Raw genomic sequence first — 6,321 nt, forward strand, 5'->3', positions numbered from 1 at the left:
AGGAGGGGCCATACCCAGGTCAGGGGGGGTACTACGGGCCTTTCCCTCCTCCTCCTCCTAGCCTGTACTGGGGACCAGACTTACTCCACTGCCATCTGCATGAGGCGGAGCTGCCTCAGCCGTCACATTCCAGCCTGAGTAGGATGGGGGAAGCTGGGGGACCCTCTCTGGCAGGGCTGGGGGCAGGTGGCTGCGAGTTAGAAGTGAGAGGCACCAGCATAGCCCAGTAGGGCAGGGGGCTGTGGGTCGGAAGAGAAGAGCACCCGCAGGGCCAGGGCCTTGTGGGTTAGGATTGAGAGGCACCAGCAAGGCCAGAGAGCTGTGGCTTGGGAGTGAGGGGCACTGGTAGGGCCAGGGACCTGTGTGTCAGGAGTGACAGACATCAGCAGGGCCAGGGGGCTGTGGGTCAGGACTGGCTATTGCTCTTTACAAGTGGGTCCCGGCACAAAAAAGGTTGAGAACAACTGGACTAGATGACCCCTGGAGGTCCCTTCCAGCCTACACTTTTCTATGACTCTGACTCTATAATTACCTTCCTCCACTGTCACAGCTCCCTGAAGACCACCAGGGTGATGTTTACCTCAGCATCTAACTTCAGAGCATTTTGCTAAGGCTGGAGCCAGGACAGAGCTGAATTTGGAGGCAAACAGTGACACGCTGTGCATTATCATGTGACTAGCAAGTGAAATTTTGAATCCAAATGGCTGCTGGCAGCCAGATTCCTGGAAGCCTTGGCATGTATGGGAAGGAGAGTTGAAGGACTGAGCTCATGCAGCAGTCCTGGAGCATGACTTCAGCCTGGTTGCCTGCTGCGTGGTGACTTGGAGGTCTGCACAGGTGTGGGCAGTCAGACCCACTCCCAGGCCTAAATCACACTCCAGATATTACCATATGTTCTTGCTGCAGTGGGATTAGAGGGGGGAGAGGAAGACAGAGTTAGGAGAAAGTAGGAGAGCTGCCAAGATAAAGAATTTGTTACAGAGGAGTCATGTAGTGATCTCACACTAGAGATGAGTGAAATATTTTGTGTGATTTAACATTCTGTGAAAATACCCCAAACCACATGCAGCCCCTCCTTCTACACAACTGGCTGACTTGCTCAGAACCTCTATTTTTTATTATAATTTCATAGAGGTCTTTAAAAACCGGTTCTTTGGAACATTATTGATTTAGTATGCACTTCATTCTGGGAGGGTGTTTGATCTACTGTGTGTTCTGTATGAAAGGCCTTTGTGCGCTTGTAGGATTATAGGGTGTTGTAGGGGCAGTGAATTTTCTTGTATTTTGCCCTCCCATTGTATAACCAAAACAAAACTTTTGCTTGTGTCAGGGAACATACTTGGGGAGCTGAAAAGAAGTCTCTACTGTTTTTATCAACACAAGTAAACATTTTCCTCACCCCATTTCATGTCACCCTTTTTGAGGTTTTCTTTTGTTGGTAGACGCAGAGAAGTCCATGCAAAGTGTGGTAATCAATGTGTGCATCAGCAGCTGAACATAACTGTAGGGGCATTTCAAAATACAACAAAATCAATATTCCTGCATTTTGATTACGGTTCTGTATAGAGTAGGGGTTGGAAAAATATGGCCCATGGGCCGGATGTGGCTCGCCAGGCCATTCTGTCCGTCCCACAGGGCCCCTAAAAAGTTTAGAAAATTAATATTTATCTGCCCCTGGCTACCTGTCATGCGGCTCTCGATGGCTTGCCAAAACTCAGTAAGCAGCCCTCTACCCAAAATACTTGCTCGCCCCTGATATAGAGAGACCGCTGTTTGTTCTTGATGTGTCAGGAATAAGGTGCATTGGCAAAGCAGGACTGAGACATGGGAACAAGTTGACATATATAGTGTGATTTTGCAGGTCCATAGGTTGCCACATAATACCCATCTTTTGATCTGTACTTCTAAATCCAGGCCCTTATTATAAGTATGTTTAAACCTCACAATCTTTACAATGCAAATAAACAGTACCATAGTGAAGATGTCTGCCCAAGTCTATAAAATCTTGAAACAAAAGCCTCAAAAGGTGCGAACGAGGTCATTTAGTAATATATACTGTGTGTTCACTGAAGCGTAATGATGAGAATTTGAAAGAAACCCTGGTTGCCTATCCTGTTGAGTATTATTTTAGCAAATATAGCCAACTAAGGTGCTATTGATTATTGCTCAATATGGAGAGAGATACAGAGTCGAGAGGAAGCAGATTATTAGGGAATGATGTTGCTGCTGGTAGGTATTATAGGATTTGAGGCCTTTCTTGCCTAGTGTCTTACCCCCTTGCAGCATCAGGGTGAGATCTCAAAAACAGTATTACCTGCATGTTCTGGTTGGTCATTCCCTGTTGCCTGTCACTTCTTGATGTTTTTCTTGGGAGACAGTCCTGCAGGTATCCTGTGCAATGGCGGACAGACAGGGGAGGTGGGAGGGGGCCACGGCCACTGGGCACCGGCCAGTGGGGGACCACTGGCCAGGCCCTTCAGAGTTCTTATCACACAACATGACTTTAAGTATTTCTATGAAAGACTGGGGGGGGGAGGGCACAAATGCAAGCATTGGCCCCCAGGCTCAGGAGACCCATGGTACGTCACTGATCCTGTGTGATCTCTCTCGCTTGGTTTCTTTGTGGAGCTGCAACCTCCCCTTTACCACTCCCTTACCACATCCAGGGCCGGAACTAGCATCATTGTCTCAGTTCACTTTGCCCAGATAATATGTTCTCATCTAAGCTGCTTGTTGCTTGTTAAAAGAGCTGCTCCCCATTCGTTGGCTTGTCTTCAGCCATTCCTTGGCTTGAGCTAATGTCCCCATAACTAAACTGGTTGCGGCTTGGTGTAATATAGTCCTTTATAACAATAACTTAGGAAAACTAGCTTAAAGTTCAGTTGACCAGCTTCTGCTAGTATACTCTTGTGGCCACTGGATTCTCACCACACTAAATTCTGGGGCTCTTCAGCATCTCGCAGTGCCCTTTATTCTGATCAGGCCCTCTTTGTGTGTTGGCCCAGCCTTGATGTTGTCAGAGGTTTTGCACCCCACCCTGTTTCTAAGGCCTCAGTCTGCCACCAGGACTGCTCTCACCCCAGCAACTGCCTCCTGGGCTTGGACCTGTCACAGGGCTGAATGGCCTCAGTCTGCCACCAGGACTGCTCTCACCCCAGCAACTCCCTCCTGGGCTTGGACCTGTCACAGGGCTGAATGGATTTTCCCTGTCAGGCCTCATCGCTGTCCGGCTCCTGCCCCTTTATTCCCCATTGTTGGTTCCAATGCTGCCTGTCCTGTTTGGGCTCCAACCCCTCTTCCAGTCCTCTCTTAACAGGGGTGCACAACTGGCTTCACTCCTTGAGTGAGTCACATGCAGCTTCCCAGCTCTGCCTGGTCTCCATAGACCTTGTTTTCCATGGCAGCGACCCTTGCTGGCTGCCTACTGGCTCACTGTTCCTCTCCCCAGGTTTCTCCCTGGCCCCACCCTTTCAGCGAGCCATTCTCTAGCTTTCTTCCTTGGCTTCCCTGTGTTTTCTTGCTGCTTCTCAGGTCTTCCTCCCATGACAAAACCTTTTCGACCTGCTGGTCGCTCAGGCCCCACTCACTTCGCTCTCCAAGCTGCAGGCTCAGGCAACTGCAATATTGCCATGCAAAAAGGGGACACTGGGGAAAAACAGTCTCTTCCCCCTTTCACAGAGGTGTGCATTGAGAATGAATGCCACTCCTTCCCAAAAGAGGGAGGGAAATAGGACATTGTCTTGTGTGGGAATCCTCAATTTCCTCATAGATTTCAAAACACCAAGCTGCCTCCCAGAATGTCAAGAACCTGGGGCTGCCTATACAAGTCCTGGTTTGCATTCTAATTAGAATATGTCAGAGCAGACTCAATTAATTGCAGACTCTAACTAGCACATTCCAGCGTGGCCTCACCGTCACGTGTATGCATTTAAAAAGGCTGCTGCGGCATTTTATCTTTTAGATAAAGCATCTGTAGCAAACCCCCCAGTTTTTTTTTTTTTTAGACTTAAAAATGTACTTCCTCTCCTTCCCCAACCATTTCTGACTTTCTCTCTGCCCTCTCTATCCCTGATAAGTGATTACAAGTAGTACTAGGTAAGCTAAGTTCTTATACTCCCTTATAGTAAAAAGCCCCTTTTATATTTTAAATAGTGTTCTGTTATGTTTGTATTGACTTTTACTGTTTGTATTGAATTTATATGATTTAGGCCTATGTCTGTAAAGTAATGTTAAGTAATGTCAAGTTTCCATTTTGTATGTCAAGCCTCTGTCTTGTGTTCTCTGCCCCGGTGTAACCTATGTTGTAACTGTAACTCATGTCTAACCAGTCTCTTGTAAATTGGTTCCTGAATGAATGGGAATATACGAGGGTTCTTGAGGTACAATGGTAGCAGGCCTCTACTAAATGACCAGTAACGACAGGACCATCCAACCATTGCCTTGCATTGACTCATCCAGGAACCACAGACCTCACCCAGGAACAGAACAGAAACCTAGCATTTGGAAGACAGAGACCCTACAGAAACCAGCAACCCCACCATTGTGTCCTACCAGACAATGAGGACACCTGGATCTGCATGTATGCATCTGAGGAGGACTGTGCTTGCCTGGACATGTCCCTCCCATAGGAGACACAGGTAGCCCACCCCTATAAAAGGGGTGGTAGAGTGTGAACTCCTTGGGACGCCCTCTCCATCTGGACCAGCACTGCACCATGCCACCTATCTACCCAGAGGCTCTGCCGGAGATCCCTCTGGACAACACCTTGTGGGAGAAGACCCTAACTGGCCATCGAGGATCAACTCACAGCCGAGGATAGGTAGCTATTACCCACCTTCCTTGCCCAAGCAAAGGACCTGGACTCTTTCCCTACACACTTTAACTTCACTCTCTCCACCAAGCCTTTTTCTCTCCTGCTACCATTGTGTGGGTGCGTGTGTGAGTGCTTGTGTGTGTGGGTACTAATAACTTGTTGAGCTATATAGTATACTTCCTGTTTAATAAAAACTGATATTTTTGACCCTGAGTTGGTTTGTGTTTTACTTCAGGCTCCCAACTAAATCCCTGTCTCTCTGACCTCCCTCTGGGCTTTGTTCCTCTCTGCAACCTCTATTTCCCCTGGATCTGACTTTCTGTCCATCTCCACTGACCTCCCAGCCCTGCTCTGTGGTTTCTCAGCTCTAACCCCTACTCAGTTCCCCATCTCTGCCTCCCTCTTCCTCCTCCCTGGCCTCCCGGCTTTCCGTTTTGCATCTCACCACCTTTGCCTTCTCCCCAATCCCTGTCTCTCTCTCTGCAGCCTCTCCCTGATCTTCCCTGTCTTTCTCTGTTCCCTATTTGCATCCTGCTGCCATTGCCTTCCTGCTGACCTCTCCATTCCTGCTTGTGTCTCTCTCTCTGCCTCTACCTTCTCCCTGATCCCTGTCTCTCTCTGCCTTCTCTCCCTGATCTCTCTTTGTGCCCTGCTGCCCTGTCTCTCTCCATTTCCCGCTTGTGCCTCATCACCTCTGCTTTCTTTCCCTGATCTTCTCTGTCTCCCTGATCTTCATTCTCCCCACTGCACTCTGCCAGGTATGCTTTCTCTCCCTGATCTTCCCCGTCTCTCCTCCTCTCTCCGTTCCTGTTTATGTCTGCCTTCTCTCCCCGATCTTTCCTGCCTCCCTCTCTGTTCTCCAGCTTCCTGGGCTCCAGCTCCACCCTCAGCCTCTGCCCCTCAGCCCCTCTCGAGCTCCCAGCATCCGTGGCTGCCCCACAGAGCCCCATCCAGCTCCCAGCACCCACAGCCACTCCCCCGCTGCCTTTCCCGGTACGCAGAGCCCCTCTCCGGCTCCTGGCACCGGCAGCCACTACCCCACAGCCTTTCCTGGTACTCAGAGCCCCACTCTGGCTCCCAGCACCCGCTGCCGCTCCCCCGCAGCCTTTCCCCGGTGCCCAGAGCCCTGATTCGGCTCCTGGCACCTGGAGCCTCTCCTGGCACCTCTGCAGCTTTCCCCCGACCCACCACTGCTCCCCTGTAGCCTTTCCCAGTACCCAGAGCCCCTCTTCAGCTCCCAGCACCTGGAGCCCCTCTCCGGCACCCACAGCACCCACGACTCCCCCCACTGCTCCCCGACCCAGCCTCCAGCTCTCCCACAGCTCCCCCGGTTCCCCCCAGTCCCAGTTTCCCTCTCCCCACATACCTTTTTGCTCCCCCACAGCTCCGGCTCCAGTCTCTGTGCCAGCTTCTCCTAGGATTGCTCCTCTGCTCTGCCAATTTTCAGCTTTTTCCCTTTGATCAATTAACGTTTCATAGTTTCATAGATTTAGGGTCGGAAGGGACCT

This window comes from Gavialis gangeticus, unplaced genomic scaffold, assembly GCF_001723915.1.
Source record: "Gavialis gangeticus isolate Ggan-Ray unplaced genomic scaffold, GavGan_comp1, whole genome shotgun sequence".
Taxonomy (NCBI): domain Eukaryota; kingdom Metazoa; phylum Chordata; order Crocodylia; family Gavialidae; genus Gavialis; species Gavialis gangeticus.